The sequence below is a fragment of the Rattus norvegicus genome, chromosome 9 (genome assembly GCF_036323735.1).
Source record: "Rattus norvegicus strain BN/NHsdMcwi chromosome 9, GRCr8, whole genome shotgun sequence".
Lineage (NCBI taxonomy): Eukaryota > Metazoa > Chordata > Mammalia > Rodentia > Muridae > Rattus > Rattus norvegicus.
Genome location: NC_086027.1, coordinates 13,591,034 through 13,614,934, shown reverse-complemented (window position 1 = coordinate 13,614,934; position 23,901 = coordinate 13,591,034). Strand labels below are relative to the sequence as shown.

Sequence of the window (23,901 nt, the reverse complement as noted above, 5' to 3'; positions counted from 1 at the left end):
GGCAAAACCACAATAATTTTACTGTTTGTCAAGCTGCTTGTGTCACCAAACTTCTAATATTGGTAAGGATGTGAAAAACTCTTGTGATGCAAACCAGTTGCCAATAAGAAGAGCAACCACTGTCCTGACCAAGGTGACCTGGATGCTGTCAAATAGGCCGAGGCAGCCTGGACAGCCATGAGAGTATGTTTAACACACAGATATCTGTCATTTCAAAAGGGGGAAAATGAAGCCTGACTTTTCCCCCCACTTTATGCAAACCAACAATACTCCAGCATTGAGGCTTACAAATAAAAATATGCCAAGAAACTTCATAGATTATACATTTCTCTTGTGTGTGCTACACAGTGTGTGTGTGTTTTGTCTGTGTTTTGTCTGTGTTTTCTGTGTATGTGTGAGTGTGTGTGTATGTGTGTGTGCTTGTGTGTGTGAGTGTCTGTGTGTCTGTGTGTGTATGTGTGTGTGTGTGTGAGTGTGTGTTTATGCGTGTGAGTGTGTGTGTTTTCTGTGTGTGTGCGTGTATGAGTGTGTGTATGAGTGTGTGTGTGTGTGTGTCTGTGTCTGAGTCTGCATGCACTAATGCTTCAATTATCTGCTATGGTGAATACTGTCCCCAACTCAATTATGAAGGTTAGTAACAAGCTGCAAGTACTATGTGGAGAGTGGGCACAAAGAATAATTAGGAGTCCTCTTCTGTTAAGTTGTCTGAGACTTCCAAATGCTGCATGCTGTGAGTGGGCCTCACATCTCAGCACACTAACTCCATTAAGTAAATTCCCATGTGTTTTTCTTAAACAATTTTCTATGAAAAACTTTAATAATTTTTTCTCCCATTCATTTTTTTGGGGGGCCAAGGGTCTTTATCTTTTTGCTTATTTTAGGTCCACAGGATTTTCTGTAGCCTTTGAGGAAGTCCTAGACTTAGGACACTGGATCTGTATACTTTAGGGAATTAACCAGTTCACTGAGCACATTTCTTCTTTGTTTGGTTTCTGTTTTTCTTGTGAGATCTCACTGTGGGAGCAGAGGAAGCCCTGAGGAAGTGCAGCCCTAAATAGATGTGTGCTTTAAACATGATATGACCATGCCATGGACCCAAAGCCATCTATCCACGGGGAAAAGGCAAATGCCCCCATGCCCTTGAGGCTCAGAGACATGACAACGACTTCTCAGGATGGCATTGATAATGTGTGCAGAAAAAGTCTACTCTACCTTTCTCTGTGGCCCCATCTGGATATTTACAGCCTGAAGACTGCTCCCTGCAGAGACTGCTCCTACTGAGATTAGGATTAAATCTGCCCCTTGTCAGTTAAATATGCATAGTCCTCCCCTCTTGTTTATCTGCATGTAATGGCCACCTCCTTGCTTCCCTGTGCAACAGCCCTGCTTCCTGGCCAGCTCTATATAATAAACATGCTGAACTTCTGGGATGCTGCATTTTCTCCAGCCCACGGACCCAGCCTTCCCCATGTATGTTTGTCCAATGTCATTCTTCATTTCCTCCTCACCCCTGGTCAGGCCCAAGTCCCTGGAGCCACACAAAGGACTTGGCAATCTAAGTCTGCTCCACTTTGAAGGAAGTGCTTTCTAAACTGAAATCTAAAGCACACAGTGGGTTTAGCTCCCTCTCAAGTGTCTTTGGTGATGGTTGGGGTGGGTGTGAGACCAGTTGCATTCTGACTATTGCAGAAGAGTAAAGGATTCACAGTTTCCTTTTGGTGAAGGTGAGCTCCCCAAGAGGCTATCATTGCCAACGTTTTCCCAAGTCACCTTCTAGGAGGTCAACTGACTCCTAGGTGAGTCTTTGGTTACACTGCTTCAGTTTTCTGTGGCTACACTGTTCAAATGGCACCCACTGGTCACACAGGGCTATTTGAGATGAACTGAACTTAGAACTAAAATCTGCCTCTTAAGTCACAGCAGGCAAACCAGGAGGCAAACAGCCAGCCAGAATCCCTAGCCAGAAACACAGCAGATATAGAATATTTCTATCATCTAGAAATTTCTCCTGGACAGCAGTGGTCTAGGTTCTTGGTGTCTGGTTTTTCCTTCAGGGAGAATTACTTGCCATACTAATATCCAACGGTTTATTTTTAAAGCAACTTTAACAAAATACGACTTACTCATCCCCAAATTAATCCAGTTTAAGTCTACAGTGCAATGGTTCCCCATAAATCTACCCGAGTTCCCCATAAATCTACCCGAGTTCGTTGCTAGACCACGGAACAAAAGAATGAGAGTATATGCAGTTATGTAAAATGGTATGCAACAGTATTGACCACTGCATAATTATACTGCACTACTTTTGAATTCTTCAAAATTCAGGCCTTTTATTGATAGTTGTACAAAAATACATTATCCTAGAGTTGAGAAAATATACAGTATTTCATCTGGGCTTTTTTTTTCATTGAGATTTTAATATTTTTGCATCTTTTGCTAGTATCGTTAGATTCTTTATAATAGTTTTAGTTTTTGGAGTTTTTTTTCTTTTTGTTTTTTGTTTTTTTTTTTTTTTACCAGTCTGGTCAGTATTTGATGCCCTCTTCTGGTGTGTCTGAAGAAAGATGCATTGTCTGACATATAAATAAATAAATCTTACAAAAGATTTTCATCTACTGCAGTTTCTATGTGGACAGGGCACAGTTGAAGGGCTTAAAGATCAAGTACATTGTCTGTCTTTAAAGATCAAGTGTATCACCTAATTTTTAAACCAAGAAATGTAGTGTCTTTTTTGCTGCTTCTGTACCTTTTAATGATGTATCTTTTCTCCTAGTACGTCATTTGTTTCCATGATAGTTGTTTTCAAGTGTATATGATCATTGATCCTATTTGCAGAGCTATTCAATATTTCTGTTTTCATTGGTTAAATATTTGTGGTGATCAATCCCCAGCCCTGAAAAAAAAATATTTGAGGTGAATTTGCATTGTGATATCATGTGAAGAGTAAATGAGAGAGTGCATGAGGGAGTGAATGAGAGAGTAAATCACAGAGCAAATGTAAGAACAAATATGAGAGCCAGGGAGAGAGCATAAGAGGAGAATTTGAAAATGAGTGAGGAGAGAATGTGAGGTGTGTATGAAGATTGTGTGTGTGCGTGACAGGAGAGTGCACGTGCTGTGTGTGAGATATGTATGAGGTGTGTATGAAGATTGTGTGTGTGCGTGAAAGGAGAGTGCATGTGGTGTGTGTGAGATATGTATGAGGTGTGTATGAAGAGTGTGTGTGAGAATGAAAGGGTAATGAACAGACGTGTGAATGATTGTGGGAGTTTGAGAAAAGAAAACTGCAATAAAAAAGGCAGAGTGCACAAAAGAATGAGAGTGTGTGCAGCCTCAAGCTGAGAGAGAGAGAGAGAGAGATTGAGAGAGAGAGAGAGAGAGAGAGAGAGAGAGAGAGAGAGAGAGAGAGAATAACTTTAAGCCTTGAAGTTGCCTGTCAGTTTGTACCCAAAGAGTCGTCTGTGGATATGTATTATGTGCCTTCAAGATATTCCTGCTTCCAGGTGAGAACTCTGATCCTGTGAGAGGCCAGGAAAGGCTGACAGAATGGCTGCAACCCTGAGGGCAGAGGATAAAATATTTGGCCTAGATCTCCTAATTTATCTTTTCACCTGAATCCTTATTATTAAATTTTCTTACAGGAATAGGACTACGATCCTGGTGAGGGTCTTCTCTCTTGGATACTTAATAATTTCTTCGTTGTCACAGACTGTTTGAGCTTACTCCAGTCACTGGGAGTTATTCACACCTTCAAATTTGCGGAACTTTTCAGATTTCTAACATTTGTGGCAAACTGCGTGGCAAAAGCAATGAATGTTGAGCACTTCACTGGGGTCCAGTGCATATGGAGCTACGGGTGTATGGATATGGTAAGTCCCTAGGAGTTACTCTAAGAAAGCAGGACTATGCTCTTAGGACCCCTGCGTGACCTCACTTCACTTTGCCAGCTTTGTGGGCTTCTACACTGCTGGTCTGAGGAAAACTAAAAACTAATGAAATAGATGTGTAGCCTCCCATTACCTTTGTCATTGTTAGGATATTAGTAGGAGAGGTTTGATTGAAATATACTCTCAAAAATATTAACAAAACCACTGCCTCTTGTGTACCATCTGGATGAAGTACCAAGTTCACAGACAGTTCTTCACAAACTTCTCAAAGCCAGCAAACTGGAGCATGAAGAAAGCCAAGTCCAAGGCATTCAAAACCAGCATCCTCATCAATGACCCCAGGGAAGGCTTTGTTAAAAGAAGGGAGGTAGTGAGACAGTTGGCCCTCATACACTCAGAGAAGACTGTGCCAGGAGAATTGGGGAAGGATTGTGGGAGAGAGTAATTAAGTATCAGTAGTCAGTGAGCAGAACGTAAAGTGAAAAAGAAAAAATATATAAATAGAAATAAAATAAAGGTCTTTAACAAAATGGGACACAATGTATTGCTGAACTAACTCCACTGTGTTTACACTTGCACATGCTTTAACATCTAGAGAGACTAGATGTGATAAAGTAGGATGCCCTTGTCGTTTACATATACTATGTACACAGCAAAGATAAATGAAGTGGATAACATGTAGATCACAGATCCATTGTTCCCTCCCATCTATGTGACTCTGCTTCCCTTTATCAGGACTGTGGAGGCCTCCTCTCATCCAGGTCTCAGGGCTCAAGCAAAATGCAGTCCCCTATGATCTCTGGCCAAGTGCTCTTGTGTTCCCAAAATTACTCTGCCTCAGGCTGCAGAGGCACTGAAGGGCCAGCCTTCACCTTCAAGGTGCAACCACTCTTTCAGTCTTTACAGGCTCTCTGTTACTAAACTGAAGGTTTCAGCAAGGGCCTTTCATCTCAATAACAGAAGCTTACCTAATCCAAAACATTGGGAAGCCATCCTACACTCCTGATTGCCTGCTTACCTGAGACCAAACTACATAGCTCTCCTCTTTATGCCTGTTTCCCTGATTAGAAAGTAAATATTGTGTTCATCTGTGGCATCGGTGGTAAGAATAAAATCCTTAACATGAATAACAGGACCATGCAGAGCATGGGCTTCACATTCTAGGTACAGAGTGAATAGCTAGAGGGAATTACCAAAGAAAACAATAAGAATCCTAACAACAAATATAGAGAAATTATGAAATGAAATTAAACAAAAACAAAAGCAAAAACAAAAATACCTTGTGGGTGCTGGTATTAAAGGCATGTATTAACTCTGACCAGCTTTTAGGTATTTCCAATAAAAAGCAAACAAACAAACAAACAAACAGCCTTGTTACTGTTGCAGCACGTGCAGGAGAGAAAGCTGGGAGATATCCTGTGCTGCTGCCCCCATGCTGTGATTCTGGAGCAACAACTTCCTTGGGAATAGGAACCTGTATGCAGTGGGATCCCTTGCTGGGCCTGTCATCTCAAAAATAGGGGCTTCCCTAATCCAAAACCTTGGAATCCAGTTGACTTCAGGCCAGGAATGAAGTCAGCCATCATTAGGGAAAGAGCAAGGGAAAAATTACATAGGAAAAAATATGTGCCTTAATCAGAAAAGATCCTCAACTTCTAAGGCCTCCACAATCTCCACCCCTCTCTTCTGAGCTGTGCATAGAGATGTTGTATAACTCCAGATGGTAGGAAAAGGCAGAGTTCTTCCCAGAAAAGTCATACATGATTTTCACCCTGATATCTGTGAGGTGAGGTGGCATCGTATCACAGAGTCAGCTCACCCGGGATAAGAACACAGAAGCCACACATGACAATGCCAATGGACTCCCTCCTGAACTTATGGACCCATTAAAATTGAGGTTTAGCCTAATCTTAGGCCATTCCACTCCCTGCCCATCCACCTGATTTTTATGTTTGCTATGAGTAAAAGATCAGAGTGGAGCCCCAAATATCCTCATGATAGGACTTGGAAATTCAGGAAGAATGATAATGGAGAAGGGATGGCTATGTGGTTACAATGTGGTAACTGGGTTCTGACCAGGAACCTCGTCCTTAGCCAATGGAGACTTTAAGGCCGGGCCTCCTGCTTGTTCCAGTGCAGGCTAAGACTTCAGGGTCAGGCCAGCTCCTGCGCCCCACACAGGGCTGCCTGCATACTCTTGTGACTGCATTAGATCCAGAGTGCTCTCTGCCCCATCCTCTTCTCTCCTCTTTGTCACAGCCATGGTCCCCAAGAGCACTTGTCAAACACCTTTATACATCTATGTCAATCTCAAAGTCAGATTACCAGAGAATCAATCCCCATAGCTGACCATAAATGAGTATTCTTTGTGTGTGTATATATATAATGTTGTAGAACACAGAATAGGGATTCTTGGTGAAAGCTTCGTGGACATGTGTCTTTGCACTGGGATCTTTCCACATGACTTAGATATCCTTGCCATGAGGTCATTACCAGTCACCTTGCCATTTCAGTTTCGTTTTTCTTTTGGATGCTATCGCTGTTTGATGTAAGATCCAAGGCTGAACTTCCATACTGGGCTATGGTTCCAGACTTGCTTTACAGCCATATGGCCCTCGGGTTGCTTCCTTTTGATCCTAGAGGTTGATTAATATTTCCAGCAAGGCTTCCAGTACTTGATAGGTACATGCTGTCACAGCAGAGTTATACAGAATTCATAAGCTGACCTTCCTCTGATGGTGCTTACCTTTGCCAATTCCTTAAAAGGGCAGCGCTTGGAAAAAAAAACCCTGCAGGGAAAGAAATCATATATGTGGGTCTACCCCTGGCTCCTTGAGAAATGAAAGAGGAATATGGTCTTGGCTTACTGGAAGTCTTATCCCAAGACTAGGGAAGGGGACTCCAGAGAGCGCTAAGCCTTCTCCTCATCCGTCATAGTCTGTATAGCCTGTGGCTTTCATGTGGTCTGTGTGATGACCTTAAAATGTACTAGGTATTTCTGCCATGTTCTGTCTCTATACCTAGACATGACCTCAGGTGTACAGTCACATTGGAAACATAAAAAGCCTTGCATCTGAATTGTGAAATTCAATGTGTGTTATATTTAAAATACCACAATAATTGAGTGGCCATTGCTACAGTAAATATTATTAGGGGGTTTCTACCCCACCGTAGATCATATGGTTCCCAAATAAAAGACACAAAACTTTTTGATTTAGAATAAGCCTTAAAGTACTCGAGCTGGGCAGACATCAACCCTCTGTGCTATTTTTTCTGCTTCCCTGTCCATAACCCCGAGGTATTGCTTGCCATGCTCTGCCTGGGCCACGCCTGTTCTGACAGGCTGCCCCTCATGGTAATACACTCACGATCCACCTACCCTATGGGGTGGTGTCTCCTTCCTTCTCCTCCATGTCTTTTCCCTCTCCTTGTGGACCCTGCCTGAACCCCCAGACCCAGGGAAACTTTGCTCTGTCCCCTCTCTTCTTCCAAGCCCATGTTGTAGGGATTTTATTAACCAATCAGGGATAACTTAGGAGGCAAAAAAGAAAGAAAGAAAGAAAGAAAGAAAGAAAGAAAGAAAGAAAAAAAGAAAGAAAGAAAGAAAGAAAGAAAGAAAGAAAGAAAGAAAGAAAGAAAGAAAGAAAGAAAATCTGGTATACATGAGGATCTCCTTGTCTTGGAGCAACCAGACCTTAGGGTACAGAATTTACCATTTGAATATACAGCAGCAGCAGACACATTATAGGCCGATCTACTTTGTAGTTGGACTCAAAGCTTGGCTCTCACACCCATTGGATGTTCAACCTTGGAAAAGTTATTTTACCTTTGTGTGACGCAATTCCCTTATCTGCACAGTGAGGATGATAACGAGTGTTAATTCACAGAGTTGTCTTGGGGACTGACGTGTTAATATATCTAGTATTTAAACATTAAACACCATCTACTTTGCATAATTAATAAAAGTCTGTGGAAAGAGCAAAGTCATAAAGCCAGAAGAACATTTGATTTGGAAATGGGGCCATACAACTACCTCTAATAACAAATTGAGAATCAGGGAATGGTGGAAGACTAAGGCCAGAGATTTGGGAAATCAAGGCCAGCCTGGGCTGTGTAATAAGATCCTATCTCAAAATATCAAGAAAAGTCAGGTTCATAGTAATAATAAATCAAGAAATAGCCATTGTAAAGAATTTACAAAAAGCAAAGCAGTGGAGCAGAGTGGACGCTGTGTGTCAAGTCCCTCTGCTGTCCATCTCTGGGACCAAGTATGCATCAGATCAGTGACAGGAATGGGGTGCTGAGAGCCTGGAGCAAAGGGATGCTGGCTGCATGGCCACATTTGAACAGCGCTAAAGCAGGACTAAGTGGTAAGAAAAAAAGCCATATGCAAAACATGTAAATTTTAATGTCCTCCAGAAAGGCAAAACCACAATAATTTTACTGTTTGTCAAGCTGCTTGTGTCACCAAACTTCTAATATTGGTAAGGATGTGAAAAACTCTTGTGATGCAAACCAGTTGCCAATAAGAAGAGCAACCACTGTCCTGACCAAGGTGACCTGGATGCTGTCAAATAGGCCGAGGCAGCCTGGACAGCCATCAGAGTATGTTTAACACACAGATATCTGTCATTTCAAAAGGGGTAAAATGAAGCCTGACTTTTCCCCCCACTTTTTGCAAAACCAAGAACACTCCAGCATTGAGGCTTACAAATAAAAATATGCCAAGAAACTTCATAGAATATGCATTTCTCTTGTGTGTGCTCCTGAGTGTGTGTGTTTGTTTGTGTTTTGTGTGTGTTTTGTGTGTGTGTATGTGTGAGTGTGTGTGTATGTGTGAGTGTGTGTGAGTGTGTGTTTTGTGTGCATGTGTGTATTTCTGTGTGTATGTGTGTGAATGTGTGTGTGTGTTTTGTGTGCATGTGTGTGTCTGTGTGTATGTGTGTGAGTGTGTGTGTGAGTGTGTGTGTTTTGTGTGCATGTTTGTGTGTGTGTGTGTGTGTGTATGTGTGTTTGTGTCTGTGTGCACAAATGCTTCAATTATCTGCTATGGTGAATACTATCCCCAACTCAATTATGAAGGTTAGTATTAAGCTGTGAGTAGTATGTGGAGAGTGGTCACAAAGAATAATTAGGAGTCCTCTTCTGTTAAGTTGTCTGAGACTTCCAAATGCTGCATGCTGTGAGTGGGCCTCACATCTCAGCACACTAATTCTATTAAGTACAATTCCCGTGTGTTTTTCTTAAACAATTTTCTATGAAAACCTTTAATAATTTTTTTCTCCCATTCATTTTTTGTGGAGGGGACAAGGGTCTTTGTTTTTTTTCCTTTTTTCTCTTTTTTTTCTTGCTTATTTTAGGTCCACAGGATTTTCTGTAGCCTTTGAGGAAGTCCTAGACTTAGGACACTGGATCTGTATAGTTTAGGGAATTAACCAGTACACTGAGCACATTTTTTCTTTGTTTGGTTTCTGTTTTTCTTTTGAGATCTCACTGTGGGAGCAGAGGAAGTCCTGAGGAACTGCAGCCCTAAGAGGATGTGTGTTGTAAAAATGATATGACCATGCCATGGACCCAAAGCCATTTATCCATGGGGAAAAGGCAAAGGCCCCCATAACCCTTGAGGCTCAGAGACATGACAAAGCCTTCTCAGGATGGTGTTGATAGTGTGTGCAGATAAAGTCTACTCTACCTTTCTCCCTGGCCCCATCTGGATATTTACATCCTGAAGACTGCTTCCTGCAGAGACTGCTCCTACTGAGATTAGCTAAATCTGCCCCTTGTCAGTTACATATGCATAGTCCTCCCCTCCTTGTTTATCTGCATGTAATGCCCACCTCCTTGCTGCCCCTTGCAACAGCCCTGCTTCCTGGCCAACTCTATATAATAAACATGCTGAGCTTCTGGGATGCTGCAGCCCATGGACCCAGCCTTCCCCATGTATGTGTGTCCAATGTCATTCTTCATTTCCTCCTCACCCCTGGTCAGGCCCAAGTCCCTGGAGCCACACAAAGGACTTGGCAATCTCAGTCTGCTCCACTTTGAAGGAAGTGCTTTCTAAACTGAAATCTAAAGCACACAGTGGGTTCAGCTCCCTCTCAAGTGTCTTTGGTGAGGGTTGGGGTGGGTGTGAGACCAGTTGCATTCTGACTATTGCAGTAGAGTAAGGATTCAAAGTTTGCTTTTGGTGAAGGTGAGCTCCCCAAGAGGCTATCATTGCCAACGTTTTCCCAAGTCACTTCTAGGAGGTCAACTGACTCCTAGGTGAGTCTTTGGTTACACTGCTTCAGTTTTCTGTGGCTACACTGTCCAAATGGCACCCACTGGTCACACATGGCTATTTGAGATGAACTGAACTTAGAACTAAAATCTGCCTCTTTATTCACAGCAGGCAAACCAGGAGGCAAACAGCCAGCCAGAATCCATAGCCAGAAACACAGCAGATATAGAATATTTCTATCATCTAGAAATTTCTCCTGGACAGAAGTGGTCTAGGTTCTTGGTGTCTGGTTTTTCCTTCAGGGAGAATTACTTGCTGTACTAATATCCAACGGTTTATTTTTAAAGCAACTTTAACAAAATACGACTTACTCATCCCCAAATTAATCCAGTTTAAGTCTACAGTGCAATGGTTCCCCATAAATCTACCCGAGTTCATTGCTAGACCACGGAACAAAAGAACGAGAGTGTATGCAGTTATGTAAAATGGTATGCAACAGTATTGTCCACTGCATAATTATACTGCGCTACTTTTGAATTCTTCAAAATTCAGGCCTTTTATTGATAGTTGTACAAAAATACATTATCCTAGAGTTGAGAAAATATACAGTATTTCATCTGGGCTTTTTTTTTCATTGAGACTTTAATATTTTTGCATCTTTTGCTAGTATCGTTAGATTCTTTATAAGAGTTTTATTTTTTGGAGTTTTTTTTTTCTTTTTTTTTTTTTTTTTTTTTTTTTGCCAATCTGGTCAGTATTTGATGCCATTTCAATGTTCTCAGGATTTTGATGAAAATAATACTACAATGATAAAGTGATACTCATTTTCTTGAGCCATTTACATATGTATATACACACATATATGGGAAGTTATATATACATATTTCTATGCTATACTGTGTAGAATACAATTCTATTATACGTCAACATATACATTTTGCTCAATATGATTTCTGTGAATGTTATCAGTCATGGGGAAATATTAAGAGCCTGAATAAACATGGACAATATTTGCAGAATGCACATAAAATTGAAGATGGTATATAAGAAAAATGTGAAGTATATCACTTACACTTTCATATCGAATGCACTTTAAAATTTTTAATAGATTAAAAAATTTAAATCATCTTTACCCACTTCCTTGTTTTTTTTCGAAATGTGTCTCCTGGATGATTTGAATTATATATGCTGCTTAAGATCCTTTTAAAAACAGTGACCTAATGCCTTAAATGTGTTTCTTATATTTCCATTCACTTGATCACTGTTCAATAATTGTACCATGTTGATAACTGTACTTTCTTTTTTATCACTTTAAGAATGTAACTTTCATGTGTGAGTATACACTTTTGATCCTAACACTTTGAAGGCATAAGCAGGTGGATCTGTTTTTTGAGGTCGACCTGGTCTATATAGGAAAACCCTATCTAAAAAAAAAATCAATCAATAAATAAGCAAATAAATAAAAAGAATTTAAAACATTTCTAATTAATATGAACACAACCACATCTTTAATAACAATTGATTTTTATTGCTGATAATTCATATAATCAATTTACAAAATGTTACATAGTGTCATATGGGAACTCAATTTCATCGTAAAATAAACCTGCTTTTCTCTTTTCATTGCTTGCTCTTAGTTTCCATATTCATACACATATATAATTTATTCTGATTGTTCTCTCCCCCACATCGTCCCATTCCCTCCCCTGTGACTTAAACATATACAGTCTTCTAAATTTAGGTTTCCGATGTCTGATTTCTCTTTTATTTATTATACATTCCTTTACTTTTCCATCTATAGTTTATGATATCTTAATAAGAAACCCATTCTGTCATTAGCACTCTCTGTGCTTGATAGGAGACATTCACATTCTTCAGTAGCTTGTCATCAGTGCAGGAAATGACATCAAGCTCTCTCTCTCTCTCTCTGTCTCTGTCTCTCTGTCTCTGTCTCCCTCTCTGTCTCTCTGTCTCTCTGTCTCTTCTGTCTCTCTGTCTCTCTGTCTCTCTCTCCATCCCCTCCCCAATTATTCTGTTTTCTAGTACAAGGACTCACACTTTAGTCTAGCCTTGAACTCAAGGCAATCCACCTACCTCAGCCTTGTGAGTGTTGGGATTGCAGGTATACACCATCTTGCCCAGTGAATTTTGTGACTCTCGTACATCCCTTTACTATTTCTGAGTTATTTTTAATATTGCTGTGACCCTTTTCTAGCTTCTAGATGTAGATACATTAACTGATTAAAAGGTTTTATTTTTAAAGATTTATTTATTTATGTACATGAACACTTTGCGAGTGTGCCTGAATGTCAGAAGAGAGCTTCAGACAGAAGAGGGCATTGGATCCCACTACAGATAGTTGTGGGTCACCATGTGGTTGCTGGGAATTGAACTTGGGAGCAATGGAGAAGCAGCGCTCTTAACCACCAAGCCATCTCTCCAACCTGATAAAAAAGATTTTAAATTTCATTCTTTTCGTGATTGTTTGCATCTTTCTTCTTGACAACACTGTGATGGAATGTCCAAATGGTGATTAGTGGCGGTTGGTAGAAGGAGCCATATGTGATGCTGCCATATGTGTGAGGGGCTGGCAACAAGGTGCAGAGCCAAGACCATGGCCCCGTGTCCTGAGGCTCGCCTGCTGGATGTGGGCTCTGAAGCACCATCAGGATGCCTTCAGGTGAGGAAAGGTGGTGGTGGCTTGCGCCCTGCTGAGCCAGCCTAGGAGAGTGGCAACCACAATCACAATGTCCAAGCCTCCAGCCTGGGGCAGCGCGAAGCTCCGGAGGCAATGGCCTCGGGTAGGTCACGGTGGTCCCGGGGCCCCCAGAAGCCGCCCTGGGCCACCGCAGAGCCCTGAGGGGGGACTGACGGGCCTGGGCGGAGCCCGGAGCTCCACACCACACGCCTCGCCATGCCCCGCCTCCCGGTGTTGCCTGCACCGCGGAGTGGGCACACGTGTCCTTCCCACGCCGCCGCTCGACCGCGCCCGAGCCCGGCCTCAGGGCACGCGGAGCTCGTGGGTGAGCGCGGGGCCTGAGAGGAAAGGGGCGGGCGCGTTATATTTGGCGCCGGCAGCAGCGCGTGTGCCTGGGCGAGTTTTCCTTCCGCGGGTGCCAGCAGCCAGGGCGCCGCCGCCCAAGCTGACTCCTCTCTCTCTCCCTCTCCGACCCCGGCAGGGTCCAGAGGTGATTCTGCCTGCAGGATGTCCTCCTTGCTGGAGGCGAGCTCTTCGCAGGAGCCACATCGTGAACAAAAAGAGAAAAGAAAAAAAGAAAAGAAAAAGCAGAAGAAGCGGCCAGGGAAGGGGGCGGTAAGGGCGTTGGGGGTCACCTCGGCCACGGGAGGGCGCGCTATGACAGCGGCGGGGTTTCCAACGGAGACTGCAGCCTTGCAGTGTCCAGGAAGAAGCCCAGGCAAGCCCTGCCAGGGGACCTCGAGGCGTGGTGCTCCTGCGGACCCCTAGCCCGACCTCCGGTCTGGTCCACAGGGACAGCAAGCAGCAAGCAGGGCCGGCTGCACCACCAGAGCAGCAGACACAAGGTAGGTAGGAGACCCGCGTCCCTCCTTAGGCTCGTTCTGCCCCCCCCCCCCGGTCCCCCCATAGGTAGGAGACCCGCGTCCCTCCCTCCTTAGGCTCGTTCTGCCCTCCCCGTCCCCCCCCCCCAGTCCCCCTGTCCTGGGAAAGCAGTGGCAGAAGGAGGCAATGCAAAGTGAGCCCATTGGGTAGGGGAAGGGAGGGTTCAGGGATTTATGGAGAGCTGAAGCAGGAATTGGAAAGCCCATGGCATTGGGAAAGAATGGAGAGGTAATCTGGAGTGTGCATGAGAGCTGTGCTCTGACATCCCCAGAGCATCTTGGGGCTGTCACCTCTCTCCAGATTGACTTAGAATTAAATGACCTGTACCTGCCAGGGCAGGACAGGCTTTTCAGAGGCAGCTTATCCTGGTGGCACACTCCCTGTAATGTTTTGTAGAACTAGAGTTTCATAAAGGTTACTCATTGTCAGAGCCCGAATGTGCAGAACTAGAGTTTCATAAAGGTTGCTCATTGTCAGAGTCCGGATGTGCAGGGTGGGACATGCCAGAGGAAGAGCCAGAGACAGGACTTGCCAAACCAGCTATCAGCCCCAAGGACATTGACCATCCGTAGCCACCCCCTCCCCTTCCTTCACCCCCCCCCCCCCGAGTGAGATGATCCACCTTAACTGCCTGCCGAGCTGCTAGATAACACATACTCCTTGCTGATGTCATTTTGCGCCGAAAGTAACCGTGCACCTTTTGAATTGACCAATCATGTGTAACCTCGCGAATGCCCCTATATAAACCCCCGAGTTTGGAAGCTCGGGGTCGATTCCTCTGTCTCCTGTGTGAGATACGTGTCGACCCGGGATCCCGCTAAGACCCGGGATCTCGTTAACAAAAGCTACCTCTTGCTGTTACATCAAGAATGGCTACTCTTGATTTCTGGGGGCACCCCACCCCGCGATCAGAGCGAGAGACGCGGCTCCCCGTTTAGGGGTACGCTCTTTCAGTTTCAATTGTATGTTAAAGGATGGGGATCGTGGGAAAATATTTTCTTAAAACCTCAGGCAATGAATGTATTATTTAATAGATTTCTTCTGATCTACTTTGTAATTGGTTGCCCCTTGTAAGAGATTGTATTTAGAGGATGTAAAATACCCTCCTTCAATTACTCGGAAAAGGGGAACATAAACAGAAATTTCCTCTTTTTTAGCCTCCAAAGCTCTGAGAGATTACAGTTCTGCATAATTTAATTCTTTCCTGCCTGCTATGAGCAGACCTTCAGATCAGCAAGTTCCTTTGGAATGGTTTTGCTTGTTTTTGTTTATTTTTCATGGTGCTGATTAGAAAGCCACGAATTGTTTTGTGAATTTTAAATTTCAAGAGATGACACCCAGAGTTTATGGTGTTTTCCTTCAAACACTGCAGTGTAGTTGCAGCATAAAAAAAATACTTCTTGTGACAAGAAGTGGAAAAAGAAAGTTGATGAGCTAAGAAAAGTAGAGCCTTGAGCCAGATCAACCATTTGGCTTCCTCAAATATGGAGCAAGCATGGAATGTGGCTTTTTCAGAATCGAGGGGGTTTTTAGGATTGGGCAGTGAATGCTGTCTGGGGCTAACCCGTCCCTTTTGTGGCTGACAACCCTTAGGAGAAGGTCAGAATGTGCCAACAGCACAGAGTGGGCACTGGTGGTATTTGAACTCAGAAGTGCTCAGGAACTGTGAAAGTTTCTCTGTTATCATCCTGGAGCCATCTAGTGAAATAGACCACTGTGATGCTGTGTAAGAGGCCATTGTGAGGGCTGGAGAGATGGCTCAGTGGGTAAGAGCACCAAGTGTTCTTCCAGAGGTCCTGAGTTCAAATGCCAGCAACCACATGGTGGCTCACAACCATCTGTAAGGAGTACTGATGCCCTCTTCTGGTGTGTCTGAAGACAGCTGCGTGGTCTCACATATAAATAAATAAATCTTACAAAAGATTCTCATCTACTGCAGTTTCTGTGTGGACAGGGCTTAAAGATCAAGTACATTGCCTGTCTTTAAAGATCAAGTGTATCACCTAACTTTCAAACCAAGAAATATAGTGTCTTTTTTGCTGCTTCTGTACCTTTTAGTGATGTATCTTTTCTCCTATTACGTCGTTTGTTTCCATGATAGTTGTTTTCAAGTGTATATGATTATCAGTCCTATTTGCAGAGCTATTCAATATTTCTGTTTTCATTGGTTAAATATTTGTGGTGAATTTACATTGTTATATCAGTAAAATGCTATGTGAAAATTTTAGAGAATATACCAGTTTGGATAATTATAATAACTTTCCCCTCAAGTGGTGGCCTGTTTACACATTTAAAAGACTGGAATGTATTACCATCCATAGCAGGATTGATAGGGAAGCACAATGGACAGCGACAGTGTTGTTCCCTTTGACAGTTGTGGGAGCCAAGAATGAAGTGTGACTTGCTTTTTGTGACTTACAAAATCGAGACTGAGTATCATTACTGTAGGAGCCCATGGAAAAAATGATGAAGTTTTCAGAAATCACCAGTTAAAGAAATGGTGATATTGCTTGTATTGAACTCTGAGTTTCAAAGTTATGTTTCATTTCTCTTTATTCCATAATGAAGCTTTTTATTAATTTTTTTATTCACCATTACACCCTTAGATGCACAGGGCTAGGATTGTAGTAGGTGCTCAATAAATCTCTGACCATCGGGGCAGAGGAATGATAAGAAAGGATGTATTTTCTGTAAGTTCTGTTACTTTCGGGAACAGGTGGTTTTCGGCTTACCAGTCATAGCTTGGTATCTTGTCCCACATACGACAACTTGACAGAATCCCCTTTCTGGCCATTATGTTCAACTTATTTTTCTCTTTTTTTTTTTTTTTTTGGTTCTTTTTTTCAGAGCTGGGGACCGAACCCAGGGCCTTGCGCTTCCTAGGCAAGCACTCTACCACTGAGCTAAATCCCCAACCCCAACTTATTTTTCTCTTAATCATTCTTGAAAATCATGGAAGTAGTGTGGAAAATTGATTGTACCTGCAGTATAGCAAAAGAGGCCAGTCTAGATAGGTAAGCAGTTAAGTTTCTCCATGAGGTGATGTCTTAAAACATCTAGACTTTAGGAATTTAGTGTTGTGTTTTCTAAAGATACATCGTACAACATACAGATAACATCGTAATAGAATAAAGGAGTCTTTTGATTTAGCCCCAAATTCCATAAAGCAATGACTACTGCACAGTTCTCTTGGCCATATGAATAGCGGAAATTATATTTCACTTTTTTAAAGAAATAATGAAAGTACTTAATCTTAAGCAAAGCCCATGGGAAAAGTTTGCTGTGGTGTTTCTCTTTGGTTTCTTGTGCTCTTTCTAGAGGACGACTTTAAGAAGTCAGGGCGGTCAGGTGGTCAGCGTGGTCAGGCAGTCATGAGCAGATGGTTAAGCAATGTGCTAGGGCCCCATAGACCAGTGAGCCAGGCTGAAGAGCAGAGGCTAGCCAGTGAGCCTGACTGAAGAGCAGAGGCTAGCCAGTGAGCCTGACTGAAGAGCAGAGGCTAGCCAGTGAGCCTGACTGAACAGCAGAGGCTAGCCAGTGAGCCAGGCTGAAGAGCAGAGGCTAGCCAGTGAACCTGACTGAAGAGCAGAAGCTAGCCAGTGAGCCTGACTGAAGAGCAGAGGCTAGCCAGTGAGCCTGACTGAAGAGCACAGGCTAGCCAGTGAGCCAGGCTGAAGGCTGAAGAGCAGTGATTTTAACCTTTATTTCTAAGTTCTTCAGTTTTCCTAAAAGACAAAAGTTTGCCTCCATAAAGTATGGCTTAAAAAGTTCTCCTTGCTCTCTTCTTCTTATCTCCTTTCCTCTTGCTCTTATGACACAATAATTTCCTTACTCTCAATGTCTTACTCTCAACGCTATGCCTTTACTTTACTCAAGTTCTTCTTGAGTTCTGTTCTCTTCAGCTCAGTTCTGTCTTAAAAGCTTCTCTCTCTTTGTCCTCAGCATTTGTATATCTTTCTGAACACAGCATCACATGGTGAAAAGTTCACCACAAGTTTGCACAGGAATTCAAATCATAAGTTGGATAATCAGTTTACGACAGAGAATGTTTACATGCACATCCATCAAGAGTAATCATCAGGATAAACCATCATCATCTGTCACTGGCTCTGCACGTTCATGCAGAGTTAAAAGCTGTAATTTTTATGAGAAAAGAATAAGGAACATTACCTATAGGCAAATCCAGTCAATTATGTTAAGTCCTTGTACCTATAGTAAATCATTAGTTCTCTTTTTATGAACTTTGGTTAATTGGTTTACACCCTCTTAGGATGGGCTCTAACTTGTAGATCCTGCTTGGTATTGCAGAAGCAATTCACTCATAACACTTTAAGAATGGCAGAGTTCTCAATGCAATTTTGATTATGAGAGAAAACATAATAGCAGTCCTATTATAAAAGCTTAAAATTACTAATCTAATTTTAGGAATTCTTATAGAACCATCCTTAGGAATTAAGAAATCATCTATTTGTCTACAGATCATCACTCCAAGACAATACATCTTCGTTGCTCTGTGGTGATCTGCTCAAAAGAGTGGGGTAAAGAGCATGACAAATACAGAGGCAGATGCTTGCAGCCAACAATTCAGCTGAGATCAGGGTCCCCAATGGAGAAGTAAGAGAAAGAATTGAGGGAGCTGAAGGGCTGTACAGCCCCATAAGAACAACAGTAAGAAACAACCAGAGCTCCCAGGGCTGAAATCACCATCCAAAGAGTACACATGGACAGACCCATGGCTACAGCTGCATATGTAGAAGAGGATGGCCTTCTTGGGTACAAATGGGAGGAGAAGCCCTTAGTCTTGTCAAGGCTTGATGGCCCAGCGTAGGGGAAAACAGAACAGGGAGGCAGGTAGGCCTCGGTGTTTGGGTGGGTGTGGTAACACCCTCATAGTAGAAGGGGGAGGCATGTTATAAGGGGTTTTGTGGATGGGATACCAGGAAAAGGGATAACATTTGAAATGTAACAAAAGCCCTCTCTGGGGGATGGACAGCAGCTAAGGTGCTCTGAGCCCCTACTTCCCTGCTGCCTCCCTTTGATCACGACTCTGGTGCCAGATGTCAGCCTGGGACACTCCATGGGCTGCTGCTGGCACTGGTCTTGGCGTTCAGGGCCAAAAGCATGATGAGCAAGGAGCACTTCGTTTGTCCCGATTCAGAGCAGGGCTAGTGGCCACCAGAGAACAAGCACAGCTTCCTGTACGATCATGAGGTCTTCCTGGGCAAGGAGGACTCCAAGACCTATGATAGCTAATCCTGGACGAGAGCAGGAGAGGCTGGGGAAAATTGTTGATCCAATTGACAGTGATGGAGGCGGCCTTGTTACTTCTGAAGACCTGAAAGTTTGGGTCAAACAGGTACAGAAAAGATACATCTACCAAAATGTGGCTAAACTCTGGAAGGATTATGATAGGGACATAGATGAAAAATCTCCTGGGAAGAATACAAGCAGGCTACCTATGGCTACTACCTGGGAAACCTTGCTGAATTCCAAGATAGCTCTGATCATCACAACTTTAAAAAGGTGCCTCCAGGAGATGAGAGGAGGTTTAAGGCCTTGACGGTGACCTGACAGCTACTCAGGACAGGTCCATTGCTTTTCTGCACTAAGAGGATTTAGAACATATGAAGGAGATTGTAGTTCTGGAAACGCTGGAGAATATCGACAAGAACGGGGATGGTTTTGTGGACCAGGATGAGTACATTGTGGACATCTTTTTCAAAACAACCCTGAGATTTCACCTCACACCAGTGAGAATGGCTAAGATCAAAAACTCAGGTGACAGCAGATGCTGGCGAGGATGCAGAGAAAGAGGTACACTCCTCCATTGTTGGTGGGATTGCAGACTGGTACAACCATTCTGGAAATCAGTCTGGAGGTTCCTCAGAAAATTGGACATTGAACTGCCTGGGGATCCAGCTATACCTCTCTTGGGCATATACCCAAAAGATGCCCCAACATATAAATAAGACACGTGCTCCACTATGTTCATTGCAGCCTTATTTATAATAGCCAGAAGCTGGAAAGAACCCAGATGCCCTTCAACAGAGGAATGGATACAGAAAATGTGGTACATCTATACAATGGAATATTACTCAGCTATCAAAAACAACGGCTTTATGAAATTCGTAGGCAAATGGTTGGAACTGGAAAATATCATCCTGAGTGAGCTAACCCTATCACAGAAAGACATACATGGTATGCACTCACTGATAAGTGGCTATTAGCCCAAATGCTTGAATTACCCTAGATGCCTAGAACAAATGAAACTCAAGACGGATGATCAAAATGTGAATGCTTCACTCCTTCTCTAAAAGGGGAACAAGAATACCCTTGGCAGGGAAGAGAGAGGCAAAGATTAAAACAGAGACTGAAGGAACTCCCATTCAGAGCCTGCCCCACATGTGGTCCATACATATACAGCCACCCAATTATACAAGATGGATGAAGCAAAGAAGTGCAGACCGACAGGAGCCGGATGTAGATCGCTCCTGAGAGACACAGCCAGAATACAGCATATACAGAGGCGAATGCCAGCAGCAAACCACTGAACTGAGAATAGGACCCCCGTTGAAGGAATCAGAGAAAGAACTGGAAGAGCTTGAAGGGGCTCGAGACCCCATATGTACAACAATGCCAAGCAACCAGAGCTTCCAGGGACTAAGCCACTACCTAAAGACTATACATGGACTGACCCTGGACTCTGACCTCATAGGTAGCAATGAATATCCTAGTAAGAGCACCAGTGGAAGGGGAAACCCTGGGTCCTGCTAAGACTGAACCCCCAGTGAACTAGACTGTTGGGGGGAGGGCGGCAATGGGGGGAGGGTTGGGAGGGGAACACCCATAAGGCAGGGGAGGGGGAGGGGGATGTTTGCCCGGAAACCAAAGAATTATTATTAAGTATTAAATAAATTTAAAAAAAACTGAAAACAACAAAAAAAATGTAAGTTAAAATTATCCAATAAAAAGATTCAAAGCCAAAAAAAAAAAAAAAAAAAAAAAAAGGTGAAATGAGAGGAGGTTTAAGGCCTTGACGGTGACCTGACAGCTACTCAAGACTGGTTCATTGCTTTTCTACACTAAGAGGATTTAAAGCATATGAAGGAGATTGTAGTTCTGGAAACCCTGGAGGATATCGACAAGAACGGGGATGGTTTTGTGGACCAGGATGAGTACATTTTGGACATCTTTTTCCCATGTGGACAATTCCCCTATGACAGACTGGGTTTTGTCTGGGGAGCAGTTCAATGATTTCCTAGATCTGAACAAGGATGGGAAACTGGATTAGGATGAGATTCACCATTGGATCCTCCCTCAGGACTATGACCATGCACAGGCTGAGGCCTGGCATCTGGTATATGAGTCAGACAAAAGCAAGGATGAGCTGCTAACCAAGGAGGAGATTCTAGACAACTGGACCATGTTTATGGGAAGCCAAGCCACCAATTATGCGGAAGATCTTACCAAAAATCATGATGAACTTTGAAAGACATTCATCTTCGTGTGGCCAATGGTCACAGGCTTCCTGCGGATGTTCTGGGTTATTGCTATATTTGTAAAGTATATAGCAGTTGCTTCCCTAAACAATGAGAAACCTTTCTAAAGCTCAAAAAAAAATCATATATTGCACCACAAACAATAATAGTTGGAGATTTAAACACACCACTTTCATCAATGGACAGATCAAGGGAACAGAAATTAAACAGAGACATAGAAAGACTAACAGAAGTTATGAAACAAATGGATTTAACTTATATTTATAGAACATTCCATACTAAAACAAAAGGATATACCTTCTTCTCAGCATCTCATGGAACCTATTCAAACATTGACCATATAATCGGTCACAAAACAAGCCTCAACAGGTACAGGAAGATAGAGGTAATCCCATGCATTTATCAAAAAACCACAGACTAAGGCTGCTGATCAATAACAATAAATAGAACAGAAAGCCCACATATACATGGAAGTTGAAGTCAATAACAACTTGTTCATTGGAGACATAAGAAAGAAATTAAAGACTTCTTAGAACTTAATGAAAGTGAAGATACAACATACTCAAAATTATGGGACACAATAAAAGCAGTGCAAATAGGAAAACTCACAGCTCTGAGTGCCTGCAAAAAGAAACAGGAGAGAGCATCTGTCATCAGCTTGACGGCACACCTAAAAGCACTAGAAAAAAAATTAAATAAACCCTAGAGGAGTAGAAGGCAGGAAATAATCAAACTCAGGGCTGAAATCAAACAAGAAGAAACAAAACTGAGTATCAAAAGAATCAGCAAACCCAGGAACTGGTTCTTTGAGAAAATCAACAAGATAAATAAACACTTAGCCATACTAACCAGAGGTCACGGAGAGTGTATCCAAATTAATAAAATCAGAAATAAAAGGGAGACATACAACAAAATCTGAAGAAATTAAAAAGATCATCAGATCCTACTACAAAAACATATATTCAACAAAACTGGAAAATGTGAAGGAAATGGACAATTTTCTATACAGATACCAGGTACCACAGTTAAATCAGGAACAAATAAACCATCTAAACAACCCCATAACTCCTAAAGAAATAGAAACTGCTATTAAACATCTCCCATCCAAAAAGAGCCCAGGACCAGATGGATTTAGTGCAGAATTCTATCAGACCTTCATAGAAGACTTCATACCAATACTGTCCAAAATACTCCGCAAAATACAAACAGACAGAGCACTACCAAATTCCTTCCATGAAGCCACAATTACTCTTATACCTAAACCACCCAAAGATACAACAAAGATAAAGAAAATCAGATCAGTTTGCTTTATGAATATTGATGCAAAAATGCTCAATAAAATTCTTGCAAATTGAATCCAAGAACACATCCAAATGATCATCCATCATGATCAAGTAGGCCTCATGGCAAGGATGCAGGGATGGTTTAATATACAGAAATCCATCAACGAAATTCACCATATAAACAAACTCAAAGGAAAAAAAAACACATGATCATTTCATTAGATGCTGAGAAATCATTTGACAAAATTCATTACCCTTTCATTAATAAAGTCCTGGAAAGATCAGGAATTAAAGGCCCATATCTAAATATAGGAAAATGCAAAATACATCAAACCAGTAGCTAACATCAAACTAAACTGAGAAAATTGAAGGAATCCCACTAAACCAGGAACTAGACACGGCTGACCACTCTTTCCCTACTTTTTCAATATGGTACTTAAAGTCCTAGCCATAGCAATCAAACAATGAAAGTAGGTCAAAGGGAAAAAATTAGAAGGGATGAAGTCAAAATACTAATATTTGAAGATGATATGATAGTCTACATAAGCACCACCAAAATTCCACCAGGGAACTACTTAATGTGATCAACAACTTCAGCAAACTGTCTGAGTATAAAATTAACTCAAACAATTCAGTACTCTTCCTCTACTCAAAGGGTAAACAGGCTGAGAAAGAAATTAGGGAAATGACAGCCTTCACAATAGTCCCAAATAATGTAAAATAACTTGCTGTTACTTGAACCAAGCAACTAAAAAATCTGTATGACAAGAACTTCAAGTCTCTGAAGAAATTGAAGAAGATCTCAGAAGATGGAAAGATCTCCCATGCTCATAGATTGGCAGGATGAATATGGTAAAAAATGGCTATTTTGCCAAAAGCAATCTACAGATTCAATGCCATCACCATCAATATTCCTACTCAATTCTTTATAAAGGTAGAAAGTGCAATTTGCCATCATTTGGTATACCATAAAACCCAGGATAGCAAAAACTATACTCAACAATAAAAGAACTTCTGGGGGAAATACCATCTCTGACCTCAAGCTGTATTACAGAGCAATAGTTTGTATGGTATTGGCATACAGACAGGCAGATCAGTGGAACATAATTGAAGACACAGAAATGAACCAACACACCTATGGTCATTTGATTTTTGACAAAGGAGTTAAATCATCCAATGGAAGAAACATAGCATTTTTAACAAGTGGTGCTTGTTCAACTGGAGGTAAGCATGTAGAAGAATGTAAGTTGACCCATCCTTATTGCCCTGGACAAAGATTAAGTCCAAGTGGATCAAGGGCCTCCACATCAAACCAGATACACTAAAATTAATCGAAAAAAAGTAGGGAAGAGTCCCGAAGACATAAGAACTAAGGAAAATTTCCTGAACAAAATACCAATAGCTTATGCTTTAAGATCAAGAATCGACAAAT

The 23,901-nt window shown here is 42.2% G+C and overlaps 1 pseudogene; it reads left to right on the top strand.

Moving 5' to 3' along the window:
* The first annotated feature begins 12,854 nt into the window (after window positions 1-12,854).
* Window positions 12,855-20,474, top strand: Rcn1-ps7 (reticulocalbin 1, pseudogene 7; annotated as a pseudogene).
* The last annotated feature ends 3,427 nt before the right edge of the window (window positions 20,475-23,901 follow it).